The following is a 23,712-nucleotide window of genomic DNA, read 5'->3' on the forward strand; positions in this document are numbered from 1 at the left end:
TCTTTCTTTCTTTCTTTCTTTCTTTCTTTCTTTCTTTCTTTCTTTCTTTTTCTTTTGTGTCAAAAAAAGAAGAGTTGAACAGAGATACTTTTTCAATTTCAGAGACAGCTCCCCCCCTTTTTTTTTTCTATTAGCCTACAATAATTAATTTAAGCAAAGTGACACGGTTTTAGAGGTCACACCATTGAATTTCAGACAGCTGAGACATGTCTAATTTAGCTGCCCTGTCTACATAGGCCTGCTGAACAATCAGTGGAATCAGAGATGCTTTTGCAGAGGCACCTAAAATTTGAGTCACCTCCTGGAGGAGTTGTCTTTCTGGGTTAGTTATGTTGAGGCTTATGAACACTCAGTGCTGGCGAACACCCTAATTTCACCTGAACGTGAAAATGCTTCTATGTTTTTCATGCCAGTTATTTACCCTTTTCTCATCCTTTTCTAACATTTTGATCATATGAAAAAGCAAACTCTGATAGCTTAGAAACATTGATATACAATATTTCCATTTCGCTGCATTTCCCTCCATGTTTCCAGCTAAAATTATTTACTGTATCTGATAAAATTTGTGAAGGGCTTTTTGTTGCCTTGGAACACTGTTTTCCAGCAACGTTACCGGTCTGCTGTCAAAATATTCAAGGTTAAAGCCAGCTTTAGAATAGAGCAGATAGCTTCTGTTTTTCCCATAGTCTTTGGATAAACACAAAGTCCAGTTTCTCAGGCTGTTGACTTGGCTTCTTTTACCAGAGAGGAATTCAGAGAGCATATGAATAAAATGTCAGATAAACAGAGGAGTATCTTCTCCCTTTTAAGATGCCAACCACACCTTCGTCAATCTCCTGTGAGGGAAAAGAGTTGAGTACACTAATGACAAAATGGCAAATGTGCAAACTCCCTCAAGCAGCACTTAAAAAGCTGCTTCATCACAGCAGTGTGACAGGGACATGAATAGAGGATTGTTCTCTTACTTCAGATTCCAAGCAGCCATCAACTTTACTGCACATTTTCACCTATGTGAATTACAAATTAGTGACAAATACATTTGAAAGCTAGTCATTACCTCAATCAGTCAATTCTTCAAAAGATGTATCAGTGAGATTAGTTGCTCTCAGTTAATTACAGGAACAATAATTAGCTAATAAAGGAGTATCATCATTCATATAATATTGATTTTCATTGTTTTGGAGATACTAATTTTAAAAGTCCTTTGAATCTATATATTGAGAAAACACCCCAAATTACTTTTAAAATAACTTTTTTTCAGGTTATAGGCAGTGTTTTACTCTCTTCTAGTTCTTTCAGACAAACTTATGCTTCTGCCATCTTCTCAGCACTGGGTTCTGTTGAAAAATAATGAAATGATCTTCAAATGCAGCCTCAGTAGTGAATTGCCTTAAGAAAGTTAAGTGAAGGATGATTAGACCAGTTGCTGCTTTTAATCACTTCACTCCTGTCCAAATCTAAACTGATGCCAAAAACTGGCAAAGATGGGTATGTCAAAGACATTGTATCTTATCCCTATAAAAACAAAATTTGCTCTGAAATTACAGATGCAATACTGTAGGATATCATACTTCTCCTCCCTAAAATTAGTACCTGAGGGAGAATGCATGGTGAAGGCATTTTTAAAACAAGATTGTGCCAGTTGGTTCCTTATATTTTTTATACCTTGTACTTTCTTCTCAGGACCTTCAGCCCAACTTGTTAAATCTTTATAGCTCAGTCACATTTCCAAGTCTGAAAAACTATGAGAAGAGATGCAGATCCTCATGGGTAAGAAATAGCCATCGTGACACCCCAAGAGGCATTTGCAAGTCCAGCCCAGTGTGTCTGGCTTCCCCCTGCAGAGTCAAGCAAAGGACAATAATCCAGCATTGGATGATGGACACACTAGAGATGATCTTTTAGAAGACCTTCCCCTTCTCCCCAACTCTCCTGATATTTTAAAAACTATATGATTATCTAAGGGTTTTGGTTTTAATATTTTAATTTTCATTTCACCTCTATTTTTACTCTGAAAGCCTCTCTTGATTCCTGCTCCAGTTCTAGCTGCCCTGGGCAACAATTCCATTAACATATCACTAACACCCTCCACTATTTATTTAAAAAAAATTGATAAAGCCCAGTTAGATCTCAGTAGGCTATGATCATCTTTAACTTAGCATAGTCTAGTGGTTAAAGCAATATAATAGAAGGCAGGAATATCTGCATCTGACAAAAATTGTCTCAGAAAATCATATAACTCTGTATCACAGCTTCTTTACATGTAATGTAAGATTTATACCTGACAAGGTGGTGTGAGACATCCATATACGGTATGCATTATTTTGCCCCTCTTCATTTCCTTATTATGGCTGCTGAGTACTAATTACATTACTTGAACTCATGGTTTTGGGGAGTTCCCTTGGATGATTTCCGAACAAAATCAACCTTCATTAACTGTTTTTCTTTCTCCGTTGTATCTGATAAATAAGAAATGTTAGAGAATACAGAACTCCTGCTGTATTGAACTAGTGGTACCTAGTCCCATTAATGCTTTAATCATCAAAACCATAGTGGATATAGAGTTTTCAGACTGATTTTAAGCAGCTCTTCTCCAAATAATGAGGGGAGTAAGAACCCTTGTACATTCATACTGATGTTCTTCAGTGCATAGATCAAACCACAGCATTGCTCTGGATTCTTTACAAAAATGTGTAAAGGTCTTCAAGTTTCATCTGCATAAAACACTGTATAAAAGTGAAAATTGTAGGACTGATTTGAGCATTTCTGATCATTTTGTCTGGGTGTATGTGACATGTTGCAGCATCCACATGGGGCACTCTAGCAAAATTGCACCACCGCTGATTTCACCTTACTGCTGTTGTTTCTTTGTTCTTCCTCTATTTTTTTCTTTTTTTCATTTCATGAGGCAGGTATGGAAGGACTCTGATGGGAGGCATTACTGCTGTGGAGAAGGTGAAATACGTGTCACTGCTGAAGAGAGGGACTGATAGATGTGAGTGGATACATCACCATCTCTGATACTTGGTAGATGGAGGGTTGAAGAATAAGATGATAAACTGTTGTAGACACAACAACTACATCATTCCTCTCATATATCAATTCAAGGGAAAAGGCCTAAATTAATTCTTCTGGAAGATGATGTACTAGGGATATGGACAAATTGGGGTAGTCACAACCAAATGACACCCCTACTGCCATTCCCTTTATACAGCACTTCAGGAATCACTACACTAATGAGACTCAACATCTTCCTCGTGTCTTTACAAAAGCCACTTTTCAGGCCATATTTATTATCTCCTCACACTTCTTCCTGTTGGCACACCCCTGAGGCAGAAGTAGATCATTGAGTAAACACTAAGCTCAGTCAGTGCCCTTGCTGCAAATGCTCATATTTGTCATGACAGTGATTCAGTTGGATTTGGAATGATGGCATACTCTGAGCTCCCTGAGCATTTCTCTTTCACAAGTTCTGTGGCCTGACTGAGGCCAGTCTTACTCACTAATCTTACTGCTCTTTGCCCAGAGGGTTTTACACCTGTATGACTAAATGAAATATTCATTTCTTTTTCTGGAAATGCATACTTTCTTATGCTGGAAAACAGAAGCAATGCAAAAGTGATTGGATCAATTTGTCTCAATTACTTTGTGTAATATTGAATTTAATGTCATTTAGAGAAACTTAAATGGAATTCTGAATTATTTTTCCTTTTCCTTATTTTTCCTTTTTCTTTCTTCCTATGCTCAGTTTTGACACTGGGAAGCACTAATTTCGTCCCTTTCTCCAAACAACCATAGCAAAAATACTTAACCTGTTTTAAATGCACTTGCATTTTATCAGAAGTTACTCTTCTTCTCCATGCATTCACAAATACATACAAAACTCCATCCATTCAGTATGGACTAGACAACTACTCAGAACATAATCTTCATGTATAAAAGATTCCTATAAATCAAATCCTTCTTGGATATTAGAACAGGCACTCCAATGAAGAGAAAAGAAAATTAAGAGAGTGTGTGACATAAGAACCTGAATAAACAGAAACTCTGTGATGCTAAAATACAGAGGATTGAGGAGAAAGCAAGTCAAAGACCTCTCTCTTGAAATCTCTCCTAATTGGCAAATCACTTTTATATCACCATGGTACTGCAGTACCATGAGGAGACAGATGCTCCCTAAAGCAGTCAGCCTCCAAACAATTCAGTGTATTTCAGGCCAAAGCAAATAACCTGGCTTCTGCTAGAAAACTACCCAAACCCCAGAACATTTCATGGTAAGCATGTCATCTGCTTTCTCTTCAAAGCCAGGCAGGAAAAATAGAGAATTTTTACCTTTTTATCAGGGAAAGACTGTATAAAATGTATAAGATAACCATAGAATCTTTTAGATTAAAAAAGACCTTTAAAATCATCAAGTACAACCATTAACCTGACACTGCCAAGTCCACCACTAAACCATGCCTCTGAGCACCACTTCTGCACATCTTTTAAGTATCTATAGGGATGGTGACTCCACCACTTCCCTGGGCAGCCTGTTCCAGTGCTTGGAAACCCTTTCTGCAAAGGAATTTTTCTGAATATCCAATCTAAATCTCCCCTGGTGCAACCTGAGGCTGTTTTCTCTTATGCTGTCCCTTGTTACCTGGGAGAAAAGACGGACCTCCACTCGACTACAACCTCCTTTCAGGGAGTTGCAGATAACAAGGTCTTCCCCAAGCCTCCTTTTCTCCAGGCTAAAGAGCCCGCTGCTTCTCATCAGATTTGTGCTCCAGACCCTTCACCAGCTCCATCATCCTGGTCCTGCTGACCACATTATTTTTTATACAGGGTAGGATGCCACTGGCCTTCTTGGCCACGTGAGCCCATGCTGGCTAGTGTTCAGCTGCTGTTGACCAGCACCCCCAGGTCCTTTTCCTGTAGCACTGCCTGGGGCTGCTGTGACCCAAGTGTAGAACACAGCACGTGGCCTTGTTGCACCACCTGGCCTCAGCCCATGGATCCAGCCTGCCCAGATCCTTCTGCAGAGCCTTCCCGCCTTCCAGCACATGAACATTCCCACCCATCTTGGTGTAATCTGCAAACTGACTGAGGGTGCACTCAATCCCATAGTCCAGATAATTGATAAAGATATTAAACAAGACTGGCCCCAACACTGATTGCTGTGGGACACTGCTTGTGACTATCTGCCAGCTGAAGGCAGCACCATTCTGCCCCCTCTCTGAGCCCAGACAGTTTTTTACCCAGAGAAGAGCACACCCATCCAAGCCCAGAGCAGCCAGCTTCTCCAGGGGAATGCGATGCGAAATGGTGTCAAAGGCTTTGCTGAAACTCAGGTACACAACATCTACAGCCTTTCCCTTATCCATTAGGTGGGTCACCCTGTCATAAAAGGAGATCAGGTCAGTCAAGCAGCACCTGCCTTTCATAAACCTGCGCTGGCTGGGCCTGATCCCCTGGTTGTCCTGTGGTGGCACTCAAGGCGATCTCCATGATATTGCCTAGCACCAAGGTCAGACTGACAGCTCTGTCATTCCCCAGATCTTCCTTCCAGCCCTTCTTGTAGATGATATCACATTTACTAACTTCTGGTGAACTGGGACCTCCCCAGTTAGCCAGGACTGCTGGTAAATGATAGGAAGTGGCTCTTCAACCAGCACCCTCAGTACTCTTGGGGTGGATGACACCTGTTCCCATAGATTTGTGCATGCCTAAGTGGCATATGAAGTTGCTAACCATTTCCTCTTGGATTAGGGAGTCTTCAGTTGGCTCTCTGTCCCTCTCTTCCAGCTTGGGGGGCTGGGTACCTGAAGAACAACTGGTCTGTAATAGTAAGACTGAAGCAAAGAAGCCATGAAGCACCCCGGCCTTTTCCTCAGCTTTTGTCACTATGTTTCCCCTGCAGCCAATAAAGGATGGAGATTATCCTTAATCCTCCTTTTTTTGTTAATGTATTTATAGAAACTTTAAAAATTGTCTTCTACAATACTAGCCAGATTGAGTTCTACCTGGGGTTTGATCCTTCTAATTTTCTCATAACATCCTTGTAGTCCTCCCATGTTCCCTGTCCCTTCTTTTAAAGTGCGTGAGTCCCTTCTTTTAAAGTTCATTTGTTTCCTGAGTTCCAGCCAAAACTTTCTGTTTAGCCAGGCTGGTCTTCCTTGCTTGCCATTTGGGAGTTGGGGACAGCCTGCTCCTGTGCCCTTAAGATTTCCGTCTCGAAGAGTGTCCCACCTTCCTGGACTCCTTCCCCCTTCAGGACTGCTTCCCAAACTACAGGCTAGTTTTCTAGAGAGGCCAAAGGCTGCCCTTCAGAAATCCAAGGCAGTTTATAACTCCTCTCCTTACTTCTCCAAGAATCAAAATCGTGATTACTATGACCCAAGCACCAGCCCTTCCCCATTCACAAACACAAGTTCCAGTGGGATGCCTTTCATGGTTGGCTCATTCACTGGGTGTGTCAGCTGCATATAGAACATTTTGTGTGCCTCTTCATCCTGGTTAGATGGTCTATAACAGGCTCCCTCCCTGATTTTGCCTTCTTGGCCTTCTCTCTGACTCCTACTCATAAACATTCAGCCCTATGGTCACCATGACTCATCTCTAACCAGTCAAAACACAGGGCTACCCCACCACCTCTCTTTCTTTGCCTGTCACAGAATCACAGATTGGTTAAGGCTGGAAGGGATCACTGAATGTCATCTAGTCCAACCTCCCTGCTCAAGCAGGGTCCCCTAGAGCACCCTACTCAGAAATGTGTCCAGACAACTTCTGAGTACCTCCAGTGAGGGAGACTCCACAGCCTCTATGGGCAACCTGTTCCAATGCTTGGTCACCTGCACAGTGAAGCAGCTCATCCTCCTGTTCAGGTGGCACCTCCTGTGCATCAGGTTCCACCCGTTGCCTCTTGTCCCATTTCTCAACACCACCAGGCAGAGACTGGATCCATCCTTTTGACATCCTCCCTTCAGATATGCATAGACATCAATGAGGCCCTGTCTCAGTCTTCTCCAGGGCAAACAACTGTCCCTCCTGAAGAGTTTATAGCCATTCATTGCAGCACTTCAGGCCTGGTCTCAAAGAAAATTCTCATTTGACAAAGAGAGCAGAGCATGCTGTAAGGGCTCTTGATTCCTGCTGACTGTGACCTACCAGATAGCAGAGGAGGAGAGCTCCTCCACATCATCATGGTGAGCACTTGCACAGCAAAGGACAGCATGGGTCCCTCAGCTGAGGGACTGGCATAACTCTAAGTTTGGTAAAACAAATGTGTATTTTTCAAACACAGGACATTTCCTGTGTTGAAGCTGGTCTAGAAGAATTTCAGCAAACTCTGTGAGCGTGAGACATCTTTAGAGACCATTCAGTAGCACTCACATATCTCTTCAAGCTCTTTAATTTACTGCTTTCATCTAAATGCTTTAGCAAACCTGGAAATATTTCTCTGTGTTGATAAATTTTGGCAGCTGTAATAATTAATGCCTGCAGAATAAAAGGTGTGTCTATAAAGTGCTGTATATTTTTGTGTAGGTAGCTGCACATAAATGCAACCACAGGCATTCGATAATCATAAAAAAAGTATGAATGCTGAGTTCAGATCCAATGTGCCTATTGATTAAAATGCCAATAACAGCTATGTATTGTAAAAATTAGGGACAGATTGCAAGACTATACATGGAGAACACAGGGAAAGGACTTGTTCAGATTATGTCATTATCCCTAGTGAAAGTAGTCCACATAATTGTTCTGTCAAATAAGATTTTTACACTGCAAGTTAGAAAAGTGTGGGGGAACCTGTTAACCCCACTTGTCTGACCTGTTCCTGTCAGAACTACCTTTAGTTGGAGCTTCAGAACGAACAAACCACATAAAGTCTATACCCCCTTTCTAACATTATTATCCCCCCTGCTGGTTTAATTTATGTGTTTAATTTTGGTTTGCTGGGTGCAATATGGCTAATTGCTTGAGAGCTGTGCAACCTTACAAGTGAAATTTTGCTTTTATAATTTGTAGCACATCAAGTGTAATAATGTTCATTTAATTTCTGAAAAAGATAATTATGCTAATAGAATTATTTGAATAAAAATTCACACTCTATGCAGGATAATGTCCTCTACCTCTTAATTTATACTAATGTAGGTCTGTAAGGAATTTTTAATAATGTACTTCAACCCAGGGCCAGGAAGCGCTATACAGAAGCAAAGGACTGAGAGGTCTTAAATGGGACAAAAAGGCTTCAGAGGTCTTTGTAGCAAAAGCTGTCAGAAGTGATGCAGGTATTGAATTTGGATGGATGCTACAAGATGCAGTAAGCAGCCCTGGTCACGTGGGGGGATGTGGTCTTGCTATGTTTAGCTAACAAGTTAAAGTAAGGGAGGAAAAAAAGACACTGCAGGTCAGCATTTGCATTACACACAAGCAGGGCTTGCAAGCTGTAACCCTTTGTGCAGATAACCCATTGCCTCCCCAAAATGCCTGGCACCTAGGAAGGGCCAGCACTGTGTGAGACTGACCATGCAGAAACTGGCACCCAAAATGACATGGCACTCAGCTTCATCCATCACCCTGGAGAGACAGCTGGATGGAAAGCACAGTGGCCGGAGAGGAACAGCACCTCCCTTAGTCCCAGGGAAATGCAATCTATTTTTAGAGCCATCCATTAGGCACCAGTTAGGCATGATGGCTTGGAACTGGCTCATAAGGCACCACACATACCGCTCTCTGATGCCCAGACATCCTCCATGCTGGACAAACTCTGTTTCAGCATTTGGGCAGTGACCTCAAGAGCACTGTTGACCAATAAGGAAGCTTTTAGGGCTGAGAAGGGTCATTCTGAGGCGGGGTTACCCGGGGGGCTGCTAATCTATAGCCCAGCACAAGCCAACATCTCATCTGACCATCAGCCTGAGAGATGCACATTCAGGCCATTCCATGCCCCCAAGCCACAGCTGAAGCATCCTGAGAGATGCCTTAGGGCCTTTGCTGTTCAAGGATGGACATCAATTTAATTTTCCTGGAGTCATTAGGATTGTTGCTGCATTGGGTGACTCTGCTTCCAGTGGGGAAGTCATGCCTTCAGCTAAGCTCTCTTTGCATACAGCCTTTAGGATCCCCATGCAAATGAGGTGTTAATGCAGCATAGTTTGCTGTATTTTATTTTGGATGAGATCAATTATCAGTGTGGCCAGGCTTAAAAACATGTGATCCCCATCTCTTCCTGGAGTAAACTTCCATCCCCTGGCTCTTGCATGTGTTGCTCAGTGAAAGGCTGGCCACTGGTGTCTGTCAACATTAAACCACACTAAAATCTCGTGCAGCAATATGCAGTTCTTGCTTTTAAAATGATGCTATTGGGGGTTTCCAATGTTGATTATTGCATTTGTAACAATTTCCTAGACTTGGAATGAGGAAACTATTGCAAATCCTCTGTGAATGGCTTAAACAGGGAAGCATGATAAATGAAAGTTTCTAAAGGTGGTGACTTTCATACTAGAGTAATATAAAATACTGTGATTAATGCCCAGACTGTCAGTTCATGTTTTCTCCCTGAATTATTTCAGGAGGGTTTTTTTACATGCCATTAGTATATTTACAGGTGATAAAAGAGCGGGTTTGGCAGTGTAAGGGTTTAAAAAAACTATTTATCTGTGGAAAGGGTGTCATTACAAGTGGCAAGTTTTGCACAACTCCTCTATGTTTCTTCCTCCAGCATTCTTGTCCTCCTTCTGCACCAAGTTAATCATTCACAGAAATGGTGATTTCAAGGTCACAAATAAGGAGGCACTTTTTGCAGCTTCTCCTTTTTGCTGGAAAAGAGGGGGGACTGAGGTCAAGACTATTCATTTCACAAATGCTGGCTGACATTAATATCTGAATGCATTCTTGATTTCCTCTGTTGGGTACGGGAAATAGCTTTAATATCTTGTATACCGCAATGTGGTAGCTATTGCCTTTTAATGTTGATCCCTATAGACCATCAATCCCTAACTAGTGTGGCTACTTACTGAAACTGAGATGGTTTCACACTGATTTATAGGTAAAAGATTCCATGTCTCATGACTAATTCCTCAAGTTTTGTGGTTCCACTTAATTTTTTTAATTCCTTTGGCCATCAACCACCACTGATTTTTAGGTAGAACTCTTCACTGATTTGAATGTGGAGTACTTAAGATCATTACTGGATTTTATGGCATCATGTTTTTATGGAGCTGAGTTACTTAATGATGTCAGAACATTTGTTTTTGGTATTTTCTCTTTTTTTGGTTTTGTTTTCTTCTGATAGCTTTAAATATGAAGTGCCTTATAACTTGGGAAGAACAAGTTTGTATGAAATAAAAACGGCTATGGATCTTCACTGAAAATACATAGTGAGGCTATTTTTACTTTCATTGCTCAGTTTTGCAGAATAAACAGATTACAATAAACAGAATACAGAGAGATGATAACATTATTATTATTATTTATACAGCACCATAAATGTGCATTCTGCTTAACATACAAATAAAAGATATCTCAGGAGATCACTTCAAGTTCAACTCCAGCATAAAGCACAACTTTCTCCTGAACATTTCCTTTTTTTCACAGTTGTTAAGAACAAATGTTTCAGACTGGAGTGCATTAAAGTGAGGAACTGAAATCCTTACCTAGGCTCAAAAAGAAAGTGATTTGATCATACTGCTTAAATGTATAGGCCAAAACTCACCCTGTTATAAAAGTCCTCTTGACTGCAGGGAAGGCCAGAGCTGACCCTACATTCCCACCAAAGCTGCTGGAGTCCAAGAGTGCTCTGAACTTTTGAAAATCAAGATTTTTTATGTTTTTAAAGGTGGTGCCTCACTGTAGGTCATAACACATCACAAAAATTATTGCAGCATATCAAACTGCATATTAATCACAGTGCTCACTTTCAACCAAAACCTTAGTCATTTAAAAAAATTTATTCTCTTATTTTTTAAAGGGAATAAACACTGAAGTGATTCAGGCCTAGAGACGCTCTATGAGTAAGGAAATCTTGGAGACTGAAGAGATTGAGAAACCCCAGTTGGAGCACTGATCCAGGTGATGAAAGAGGTGTTGTATAAGCTCACCTCCCAAGGTGTTGAGAGCATGTTCATGCACTGTTGTTATCCATAGATATGAGCTGGGAGCCACAGGGGTGAAGAGAAAAGCTCACTCCAGAGAAACAAAATATTCCAAATGAACAGTTTTAAAGGAAAGTCACTGAAAATACTAACCAAGTAGCACAACAAATTAATTGAAAATACAGCATTAAAAATACTAATTAAAATAAGTGCCTATATAGTATAGTGTTTACAGATTTCAGAGGGAGGAAAGAATGTTTGCTGGAAAACTCTGTAATTTTGCAAGGCAATAAGAGACACTGGCAGGTGCCAAGTCCCCTAGGGATAACTTGTGGCCAAGCTTCAGAAGTCAGGAAGGAACATGGATTTCAGTGTATCTGCAACTAGGATCTTTGGCAGGATGCAACGCTTTGTGTGCCAAAGGGACACCTCTTCAGAACAAATTCTTTCTTTTAGAACTTAATTGTTAATGTAAAACCCCATTAATACAATTGTGGCAAGAAGATTTATCTAACTTTAATGCCTTGACAAACTGGGTAGTACTTCTAAATAGCCTTTTTTAACACCTGTGAAAATTCACCCAGTCAAAAAAAAAACCAAACAACTTCCATCCCTTTGAGCAAATGAATTGTGCTGCTGTTGGGGCACTGAACATTTAAGCAATGAGAAATAGTGTCCCAGTAAGAATACCACTCTAATCATGCAGCTTTTCATCATGACACAAAGATAAGCTCAATTCAAAACATTTCCCCCAAATACAAATATTCAGAGCAGTTTCCCAGAGCCATCTTCATCTGTTGTCCCTGTTTTCTCACACAGATCTCACAGGAATGCTGAGGTTGGAATTTTGCAGCTCCCCTAAACATGAGATAATGCTATTCTTTCTAATCATCATTGTCAATTAGCTAAAAATTCCTGAAGTGCCAGCTAAGCAGTGGCGCAGAACAGACTTCAATATATTCTAAATCTGTACCAGAGAACAGGAGTACTACATTTTTCTCTGTGCAAGAGTTTGTTTTGAGCATGTGCACCCTCCATGTCCTGAACTCTTCATAAACTGCAGAAGTAAACAGAGAGTGCTGCATTACAGTGTTGAAAACGTCCTCCAGACACTGTGCTTGTCTTTAAGTCATGGACAAAATTGATTTACGAAGTCTGTATTGAATACTTTATTTTCAGTAAGAACTTGTGGAAGCCTATTTTTTAAGAAATGGAAGGAATAAAAGCAAAGTCCTTGCTTCCAACCAAGTAAGACCTGACACAATTTCAAGTAAATATGAATGGTAAAAAGATGTTCTAGCACTGCGTTATTGCCTCAAGTTGCAAAAGTTAGTAGAGTGGAAATGTGCATCATTCCAAATCTGAATGGATGAAAGGCCTTTGGTTCTCAAGGGTTTATCCATAACAATTCAGACCATGTTAGAGTTTGGGAATTTGTACTTTTCTATTAGTTTGACCCAGGGGTTAGGAAATAACTCTACTGGAAAAAATTCTGGACTCCTGTGAATTTAGTAGAACTTTTGTAGTCAGCCATGTCTGGAGTGGGATTTTCCTGATTGTCCAAAACAACTGGAAGCAAATAGCACAGTGTGAAAGAAAGTTTTGTAAAACCAGGGAGAAAATTTCTCTTCCAAGGATCAGAAAACACAGAAGCCAATTCTGTTGAATTGAAGCCCATCTTTACAGTCCTTCCCAGTGTGATTAATTGATTTCAAATACCTTTTGAAACAAGGGATGGCATCCAAACAGAGGCTATCTGGTGTACCTGGATGACATTTATTATTACAATCCAGTTTCTGAGGAAATGTTTTTGGACACAGTCCTTTTTCTGACCTGAAAAATAAGATCAGGAAGATTATAAAGCAATTCCAATGAGGAAATAAATATTTACCTGTATATTTTATTTTAAAAGTCTCAATCAATAAATAGCCTCTAAACAAACAAACAGCCCCTAAAGCTGTTTAAAAGCCTAATACAAAATTTCTGTTTAAGATCTAAAGGAAATTCTCTCTTGTCTATGGAAAGGGGTTCGGCTAGTGTTTCAAGGTCTGTTCCAGATGTTTTTAAATCTGCATGTTTTAAATCTGCTTTACCTTGATAATCCTTCCCAAGACTATCCAAGAAGAGGTCCATCTGGGTGCTCTGAGAATTCAGAAATAAAAAAACTCTCCAAAGTGATCTTAGTGCTATCTTCAGCTACCTCTGGCCCTCATCCAGCAGAGCACTTAAATCTGTTCTTCTCTTTGAAATTGGCTTGGCGATGTCAACAGGGCTTCTCATATATTTGCAGTTAAATACCAGCATAAATGATTATTTAGATCTAACCCCTCTCTATCAAGGCTTGAAACACCCACAGTAGTCACTGTAAGGGAAGGCTTTGTTTCATATTTCTGTTGATGATGTTAACATGTTACTTTTCTCTTTCTACAGATTTGCTGGACTTGCCACACACTGCTCTGGTTCAGGCTCCAAAGCTGCTTTGGCCCAAATTTATCCCTCTCAATCTAAACATCCCCACTCAACCCCTTCCATCACCTTCTCGGTACCCACACGTATTTACTGCAGTGGCCTGTGTCCATTGCTGGGGAGTGCTGACCTTCAGTAAAGCCAGCAATGGCTTTTACTAATTAAAGAGCAACTCACCCTCTCTGGCTTTACCCTTCGATTTCTCCTAGAAATCCTTTTCTCCTTAATAGAAAAACATCTAGATGATGGAACAAAGCACGGTCGTCTGGTGACCCTTGATTGCCTAGAAATCTAATGGCTGTCTTGCAAGCTGGGGATCCACCTTTCCTTTTTTTTCCCCTTAGAACTTTGTAAAAGCTAATTGGAAAGCAATCACAGCCCAACACTTAATAGACTTTCACATTTCAATAGCAAACATTTTTTTCTGTGTTCAAGAGGCACACTGCGCAATTTGCTCCCTTTCTTAGAAGGTAGGTAGTTTGATCTTGGCTAGGGAAGAAGGCTACAGTATATCACTTTTATTACCTTCTTTATATGAGAATAAATGTTTTATAAAAGTTCTGAAAATAATTTCTTACGTCAGGGAGGGAGAAACTTAGTTCTAGTACTCAAAATGCTTTAATTAGTTTTCCCTGAGTCTGTTTTCTTTGTTATCTCACTACAGCTGAATCAGTTTTATTACCCTGAAGAAATAATTTGCTCTTATTAAGACCAAGTACTCTGTTCAATAATTTAATATGTTACATTCATCTTTAACGTTAAAAGGCCTGAGACAAAGTTCACTGAAATCAATGGAAAGTCTGCTAGGGACACCAAAGGTCTTTGGATCCTTTTAAGGGGGTTTCAGTCTGAAGAAGCATCCATATTGTGGTTATTATGTGCAGCATATCTAGCTTGGATTATCAGAGGTGTAATTATGGTAGTCGAGGGCTCTGTGGGGCCAAATGGCAAGTATTTATGCAAGTCCTTGAGCAGGTGGAGCCTTTTTTAGTCTGAGTTCTTTGCTGCCATGGTTACACTACTACAAATACCTGCCCTTGTTAGCTTTAATTTAGCTTACTTATGGTTACAGAAGTTAAAGGCACTCCAGTATAGCCAAATTTACTCTCCCTAGAGGTTTCTTGTGTTATAGTGATTTCATCCCTTAAATCAGAGGTATATCGCTGTCTGGTTTTCCTTCATCACTGGGTGGATCTCACTACTGCTTGTCAGCAGTCACCCATAACAGACAGTCTTCTCTAGCAGTATTGTCATTTTCACTTACAATCTATTTTCTCCTTTCGTTACTTGAAAAGGTTTTGATACTCCTCCTTTTCTGATAGGTAATTTTTGTTCCCAGCCACCTGTGTTTCCCTTGTGAATCTGTTAATGGCAATAAATTAATCCCTAGATGCATTACAGCATGGTTGAGCACCATTGTATTGACAATTGAGCCAGAAAAGCCCTTCTAGCGCAGTTCCTTAGAGACTGAATATAAAAAGCCATTCTAGAACATCCTACACTCATATTAGGCAGTATAAAAATCATGTTGTATGCTGGAAATATTATTCTCCTCCAAAGGACTGTGAAGCCTAATGTTTAACAAATGTATTTTGGAAGTGTCCAGTATGCTTGCTTATCAGTCTGAGAATCATGAGCATCTATTTTAATTTCAGGAGAAAAATGAAAATGTCACAATAAGCATCTTAAACATTTATTTAACAAGAGAGAAAGTCCCTTACCATTGTCATTGATATTCAAGAAGGTAAAATCTGATGTCTGTAAGTAATCTTACGTACTCAACTATAGTCTGTTTTTGTTATGGTCCTGTATGTCCAGTTGAAATTCCTTCACCATAACCTACTGGTACATTATGGACCAGATCCAAAGCTGGGTCAGATCAAGATTAATGGCTGAACTTGATCTTAGAAGCCTTTTCTATCCTAAATGATCCTATGATTCTAAGAAGGGGCAGCTTGATACATACAGTCTCTTCTGCCTTGTACACTATTTCAAAATCCAGTAAAAGTTCCTTAAGACAGGAAATTTTGTGTCCTTATTTTCCATTGCTTTAACTTTTATTTCTTTTTTTTTGAAGCTAGTGAGAACTTAGGGTAGACATAAATAATTTCGTCTAAGTTTTTTCACAAGCGTGAAAACCTTAAATTTTTAAGGTATGTCCTGAATCACGTGAGGGAGGCATAGAATACTCTGGCTACAAGTACTGGTATCTTGAACCCTGTAATTAATTTTCAAGTCATGGTGCTGGAACCCGTCCACCATCTGTGTCCTCGATGCATGGACTTCATGAGAAGTATTGCTACAACCTCTAAATGGGAGGAAAAATGAGGGAACAAATTGAACAGTTATTAAGAATGGAGCTATTTTCCTGATGAAACATGACTCATGCTGACAATGGATATTCAAAGTACTCTGCAGATTTAATAAGTAATGTTTCACTGGTGATAAGTGATGTTTGAGAATGATAAATTTTGAAGGGAAAGAAATTTTGCCCGAGTTTGTTCAGACACTTGTGTATCATTTTTCTTGGGTACCTTTACCATGACATCTATCAGGAACCAATGCCTAGGCTTTGGGGACAGCTGAGCTTAATTTCTAAGCCTAATGTATGTATGCCCACATACACTGGAGTTTTGTTCCATACTCCTTGTACTTTCTTTTTTACTTCAGAACAAAAAGAATATATTGATATGCCTGAACTGATTAAGTGAATGACCCTGATACAACCAATTAATAATGTATATTCTCACTTATCTTGAAGGGGTTAAGGAAGACAACTCTTGGCAGGCAGATTTATCACACTCAAAATACCTGGTACAAAGACATGAGCTCAGAAGCCAAAGGAGGCACAGGCAGACTTTATGTCTTATTGCCTATTCTTCTTTGGGTGGTTCTGAAATATGATTCAAAAAAGCTCTTATCATGAGTGTATGTAGGTGGAGACAGGACTTACTATGCATTAATTATAATCTACCACAAGCCTATCAGAATGCTATTGCTGGACCAAAGAAAAATACCTCTTTAATGTAATCTTGATGGTGTACGAATCTATATCATAGTTCCTGATATATATGTAAGAACAAGTGTATTACAGTATAACTGTATTAAAGTAGCTTTTGAAAAACTTCTCAGCTTTTCTAGAGAGTTTTAAAAGCTAATATCAGTGCTAATATAATATAAAAGAAAGATTTCATTCTTGCTCTTTTTAAATGTGAAGTGCATGTTTGATATTCTTCATACAATACTGGTTTTTAATGAGGTAAAATCAGTACAAGGTGTCTGTTTCTTGACTGATAGAAAATCAGAAGAAGAAATTAGTATTGTGAGAGAATATTATTTGCTTCTCTTGGCACTATCTTTTTGTCTTCATAGCTGAACCCTTTATTATTTTCATCCTTGCTCTATTGAAATCTAGGGGCAGGGAATACTTGTGTAGCAGGATATACCTCCAAGCACACACAGGTGTACTGAAAAGCCTTATGTGTGAGCTCCTGCAGTGATTTTTTAAATCCTTAAGCTAATCTATTGTCCATCTCCTCTATACCCAATGCTCTGTTCTTCTTTTTCTCTGTTTTCAAGTTGGACAATTCTATTTTCCGCTTCACCGAAATGAGAGTCAAAAGCCTTTGATTTATACCCTCAGTTCTCTCATTTACAGATAGTACCATTACAGAGATTTTTCACTATCCATTCTGCTTTCAGGTAAGGTTAGAAGTGCTCTGGATCTTGACAACTATGCAGCAGCAATAGGCTCAGGAGAGCTGCAAGAATGAGTCATGTGTTCTCCAGTGGCAAGTGGGGGGGAAATTTGTATTCTCGAGCTATAAGAGGTGGTTTTCTTCTTTTTTATTTCAAAACAAGACTTATTCCCAGGTGTTCTAGCCAACTAAATTGATCAGCAAAGCCACCAGTTTTAGGTGAAGAAGAAAAGAAATATGTTTTGAAACTCAAACATATTTATCACCTACTTTCCAATACAAAGACAGCCACATTTCTCTCAGTGTTTCTCATAAGTTGCTTCTCTTCCCTTCACTCCCATGGCCTGCTAGAAGAAGGTGCTGTTACCTGGGATTCCCAGAATAAAGTGGGTGCACCCCTTCACTCATGTACTCCTGTCCAGCCAACCTCTTTCAATATGTGGTCCCTGGAGGTGTAGAGTGCAAGCTGTCCTCTGACAGCTGTACTTCCACTATAAATATAATTGTACAGGCTTCTTATCCAAAGCCAAGAGCCCTTGGTGAACCAGCCTTTACTAGCAGTGGGCTGCAGAGTGTTTGCAGAAAGAGACAAGTGTCAGGTCACGCATATGTGGAGAAAATTTCAGAGAGGTACCCAAATCCTACTGAAAGTTGATAGGAACTAAGCACTTAACAGACCCTTTCTGCTCCAGCATGCCTTGTCCTGAGATAGAGATGTATTACTCATGCAGGACTCAGTGCTTCTAAGGTGTGTTTTTTTCCTGTTAAAAATGAGAAAAAAGAAAGGAAGAACTCAATGACATTGCTTTCCACTGAGTCTAATCAGGTTCCTAGGCTATATTTTTTCCTAGCTAGAATTTTAAATGTATTTACTTAGAATATAAACTACAACAGAGAAGATCAAGAGGTTTTATTTCAATACTCTGACAACTCCTGATTTAAATTCATTGCACTGGTACATTTAAAAAATTAATTTTCCTGTATTTAAAAGGGTTAAAAAAACCTAGTAAAAGCGGCTTGGCTTTACAGATAATGATATCATTTACCAGCTCCATGTGAGTGCCAGCATTAATGCTATGCTGAGGTATATGGTGAGAAGGAAAACAAAGTTTTTACTGCTTTTCTTAGATGTTTTTTACAACCAACTCTCAGCCAAACTGGGAATAGGATGGCAATGCTGCAGTCCTTTATGTCCTTCTTGCTGTATGACACCTCTGGTTAATGCAGCCTACCTCCAGCACACTGAATATATCAGCCTCTTTTAGACACAGCTGCCAGAACTAATGTCAGGAAGGCAAGCAGAAGACCAGGCATAGGCGTATCTTTAGGCTGGCAGTCAGAGAAAAGACTCTTTCTGGACTTTTTTTTTTGAGGACAATTTATTTTGTAGCATCACTATAGGGCAACAGGAAGGGTCAGAAGTTAAATGAGCAAGCAATTTGTTGACAACATGGGGAAAATGCTGCTAGTGGACTTTGAAGTGGGAAATGTTTCTTAAAAGCAGACACCAGATGGGAGTTGATCATTTTGATGCTAGCAGGACACAGAATAGACATATTGTCAATTACCTAAAAGACTGCACAATTTGTCAAATATGAGTTGGACAAGAAGTGAAAGAGAAGTTATCCATGTAGCGGAGTTCAATGAACAAGTTAGCCCAGCTGAATGAAAATCTCTAGCAAGAGATCTTACTTTAAAGCATATTTTTGATCCCAGATAAAAGATTACACGTAGCAGTGATGTTTTTTCTTAGTCTTGTTTTTAAGCTGGATTTCCCAATGAAACGTTGTTTAAACACTCAGATTGTCTACTTATTTTTTGGTATCATGCCTTGCCTTTTAAATCAACTGGCAGTTTTTGACAAAGGGACAGACGTCTCAGATCTGCTCGCTTCCTTCACAATTACTGCATACAGACAGTTTGATAGAGAGTCCCCTGCTAATGTCTTGTTGCAGTATGAGCACAAACCTTATCAGGCACCAGTGAGTCTGTACTGATGCAGTGTGCCCTGAGAAACAAAGCCAGAGAAAGGCAGGTTTCATTCTTTGTGCTTCTTATGAAGTTTTATTTTTCCACAATCTGCTAAATTCAGTAGTCAGTTTATGCAAAAACACTATCATATTTATAAGAGGGCATACATTACAACTAATCCATTTTTATTATTATTATTAAAAATATTTGAAAACTTGCTATGGTACAGACTTCCATAGGCATCTAGGCAGCCAGGGAAGAAATGGTCTGGTTCATTTTCTACTTAAGTCAAACCCAGCATTTTGTTTGCCTAAAATACTGTACCACATCAGGCCATTTTAAATGATAATATATGAGAAGTACATGACAAGTGAGCTTGTAATATTGGCCATGAGCTATCAAAAAACTTGAGTCTATGTGGTTTTGACCAAAAAAAATCAAGGCAAATATCTCAGAAAAGCCTAACAGAAAAGAAATAAAGAGAGGAATCCTTAAACATTCGTGTATTCAGACGTGGAAGTGGGAAGAAATACGTACGAGGGAAAAAGGGGGATCATTTTGTTGTGTCTGACAGCCACACAATTAGAGATGCATAAACCAGCAAGCTGAGATATTAGTCAAAGATGTCAAACAGAACATCGATCTGACCTAGAGACAGTACAAACAAACTAGTTTAGATAGCAGTAATGCTCAGCAAACAGAGCTCTGTGTCTGTGTGTGTGTCTGTGTGTCAGTGTGATACACTCAAGAAGTGCCAGATTGGGGTTAAACTGCAGGCCAGTTGTTTATAGTTTAGGAAATACTTAGCATAAGACCAACAAGAAGCCTGTGGGATTATCCATACAAGCACAATCCTTGAGGCATCACAAACATCTTTGCATAAAGCAAGACCAGCTGTCAGAAAGGAAGAATAATTTTCTCTAATATTTGAATTTATTAGCCATAAAGAAAGGCTGACAAGAAATGTGAGGCATGACCATGTACAACAGGAGGCAGAGGTCAAACAAATGCTGCATATTCTGAATTCCACAGAAAACACCCCTCCAGAGGACAGCAGTCACAAGCTTCAGGGACTGTACTGATTAAAATGAAAGAAGAAAATACAGAGACAGAAGCAGAAGCAGAAGCAGAGAAACCCAACATATTCTGAGCTGGCTGCTATCAATCAAGTCAGTACATTGCCCCTTATCATCTGGAAATTCAGTTTTCCCTCAGCAGAGCTGACTACATGTACTTTCCCAGTCTACTGCGATGGAAAGTTCAATCATCTCCAGAAAGCAATTTGCAATCCCAAACAAATTATATAATTAAGAAATCACTTTCAGAGCACTGTTCTAAGTTGTTTGAGACACAGCCCTATTGAAATCTGTCTCTAGGCATCCTTCGGCTCTCAGTGAGGTTTTAAGGGGTTATTTAAAAATACAGATAAGAGAAACAATGTGAATATGGCAAATATTCCACAATGTGTGTCCTAAGGCTACAAACCACCATGCTATTCTATCTACCAGAAAATAGTAAAAGAGCCATTAAACTCAGACCTCGCTGAAGTCAAATGAAAGAGAGGGAAAACTCAAACCCTCCAAATGTTGATGTGTTCAATGATGTGTTTCAATGAGTGAAATGACTGAATTTTGTACACTGTATATTTATGCACTAAAGCACACATCTAAAAAGAGAGGGAGGGAAAGAAGGAGAAAAGAACAGACTTGAGGTACAAAAAAAAATAGCTTACTCTGAGGATCTCAAAAGATGCAGTGACAAGATCCCGATATGCAGAGCTGAAGGAGCTCTTCAAAATCAGTGTGAGAAAACCACTTTCTACTCAAGACTATACTGCCCACAACTCTATGATGCATTTTCTCACACGCGTAGCCCAGACCCTGCAAACTGAGTTGGATATAGGGGGTGTGGGGCAGGGGCAGACTGACAGCCTGAGCACACCAGTGACTAGCAGGAGTTCACCCACCTGCCACTGGCAATATCCTCTGCCCAGGAGGCACTTCACATGAAAGCAAATGAGGTGTTAGCTGACTCAAGCAGTGCAGAGGTCACTGCTGATGAAAGACTAGTGAGCAGGGATTCAAAGGAGCAGCTTGACAGGAATGCGATGGCATGACAGGAGCCAAAGGAGCTGAGCATGCTGCCTGCATCGATTCCTGAAAAACAGAACAGAGGAAGGTGAAGAGGCTCAGCTGCTTTGCATATAACCTAAGGAAAGAGGACTCGGTGAAGGAGGACTGAAGATATCAAAGGAAGATTGTCCAAAAGTGATGACAGTAGCAATGTGCTTTATGCTGAGCTTTGTCCCACCAGTTGCTGAGGTCATGCAGTCCAAGGGCTGTGCCCTGCAGCTGTGGGCCCACATAGCACCTCAAGTGCTGGCACAGGGGGCTCCAAGTATGTGCAACCACAACTCATCACATTATTGTGGGAAGGGAAACCACTGCTTGAACACACATGCTTTCTTGAAAGCAGGGGAAGCTGGTAGGTGAGAAAGAAGGGTAAGAACAAACTTTTGGGCACGCTTTAAAACAAGGCAGGGCTTAGGTCTGTTCAAAACTTTTCTGTCACTTTACTGACAGAAAACAGGATTTTCAGCTAGTTTATATATTCATGAAAAGAGCTGATTTCTGTAAAAAAGCTTCGTATTTTTAGGACGGGGATTAGGAGAAGATGAAATTTTTCATGCAACTGAAAAGACTACAAACACTTCCTGATTGCACTTAATGTTGTCTCAGTGTAAAGAGCTGCCAAAATTTTCCCTATCACCTCCATGACTGAGTACAGAAATGAACCACAAGCCAATGAAATCTATTTTAAACAAAGCCTTGTAGTCAGCAGTGCCAAAATACATCTTTATCTTTAAAATAATAAATAACATTGACAAAATTTGCAAAAATAGGAAAGATCTTTCTCTTATGGCCCAGTCCCGGGAAAATATGTGTCAAAATACCTGAATGACCTTTTGAAAATATTTTGTGCAAAAAAAATACAAAGCATGAAATTGAAATCATATCCTGATCCTTAGTTAGTGTCACTGAGAACAAATAAGAAACAAACTACTTGTTCTTAGGTCTGGAAAAGAATGAAGGCAATAAATATCAGATCCATTATTTCTCCTTTAACGAGCAGTGCAATATTTCAGCCAAGAAATCTCCAGCCACCCTCAATTGTTGCTAGCAGCCAAATCTAATCTAACGACTGGGGACATGGATGAAAGTGGGATACAATTTCTGTCTTATCCTGAAGTCTATACCAAGAATAGCTTTCACTTGATCCAGAAGAACAGTTTATGGCTCCAGGACTTGAATACCTTCCCTGTTGCTCACTTACATGCTTTGCTTGCAGGAAATCAGGTTCCCGCTGCCAATTATGTTCATCGTCATCACTCATCCACAGAGTCTTACTAATCTGACAGACTTTTATTACTCTGAGTGTCTGTTGCTACCCTGAGCTGGTGTTTAACCTCTTCTCTGCCAGGTCATGGCATGTGGTCAAAGACCATACACATCTCTAAGAATATGGAGGAGCAGAACACTGATGGGAGAATGGGCCAGCTGGAGATGCTTCTTCCCTTTTCCACCACGCTTTATGTCACGCCTGTCACAGTCGGTTCTGTATGTCCAGGTCTTTTTTCTCGAATAGCACCTTTAATTCCCTAAAGGGTATCTAAAAATACCTAAATACAGGATTGGTATAAACAGTCCAGTTCTGAAATGAAAAGGTCTGTTCATTACTTTGTTTCTCAGTTAGAGACAAAGCAGTAGAGTATAACTGCTGTTGCTGTGCTAGGTAGCTCTCATACTGCCCAGCTCAGACCTCTGTGCTAGAATAATGTTTTCTGAGTGTCCTGGGTTACAGTGTATTCTATGACCGTCCTTGAGCTGTTGAAACCAGGTGGGACAGTGTTTCTGTGCCTCCTCCCTCCGGACCACCTTCTCTTAATGAGCCCATTAATGCCTTGCCTCACGGCTCATCATCCTATTGTGAGATGCTCCACCCAGAAGCATTCCATCCTGGATATAATCTGAGATTCCGAACACCACAGACACCCTTTCCACTGGATTCCCAGAGGACAGGAGCTACACAGCCACCACTGGACCTTCTGAGGAAGAGCAGACCCTTTCTACAGGATCACCGCTCCAACAGAACCACATCCATCACTTCAGGAGGACTGCAGCCACCATTTTATTGGACTGCTACCGCCACCCTGACTAACAGGGAGTCAGGTTGTATCCTGACTGTCAGTTTGAACCAGTGTTTTCTGGCTTTAGTTTTTGATTTCCCTATTAAATTGTCATTCTGACTTGGTGCCTCCCACTGGTTTGTTTTCGAACTAGTACCCTGAGGGGTCAAAAATAGCAGGCTTCTATAGGAAGACACTGCATTATGTATGGTTGGAGGCCGGCACTTGAGTCTTGGAGTTTGGCTCCTTTGAACTCCACTGTTGGCATCTCTTTTACTTTTAGACTTCCGTTTCTGATGGAAATGTCCAACAT

At 40.1% G+C, this 23,712-nt stretch overlaps 1 long non-coding RNA gene across 1 annotated transcript in view; it reads left to right on the forward strand.

Annotated features, from left to right (window-relative positions):
• LOC121666267 overlaps positions 1–23,267 on the forward strand; it is a 77,313-nt gene extending 54,046 nt beyond the window's left edge. Inside the window, exons 3-4 of the long non-coding RNA XR_006016636.1 lie at positions 10,955–11,055; positions 13,509–23,267. This is a non-coding gene — a long non-coding RNA (uncharacterized LOC121666267). The remainder of the gene's footprint in view (positions 1–10,954; positions 11,056–13,508) is intronic.
• Positions 23,268–23,712: the final 445 nt, after the last annotated feature.

The sequence above is a fragment of the Corvus kubaryi genome, unplaced genomic scaffold (genome assembly GCF_017639235.1).
Source record: "Corvus kubaryi isolate FWS band 111438036 unplaced genomic scaffold, C.kubaryi_AGA036_p1.0 37341, whole genome shotgun sequence".
NCBI classification, from domain to species: domain Eukaryota; kingdom Metazoa; phylum Chordata; class Aves; order Passeriformes; family Corvidae; genus Corvus; species Corvus kubaryi.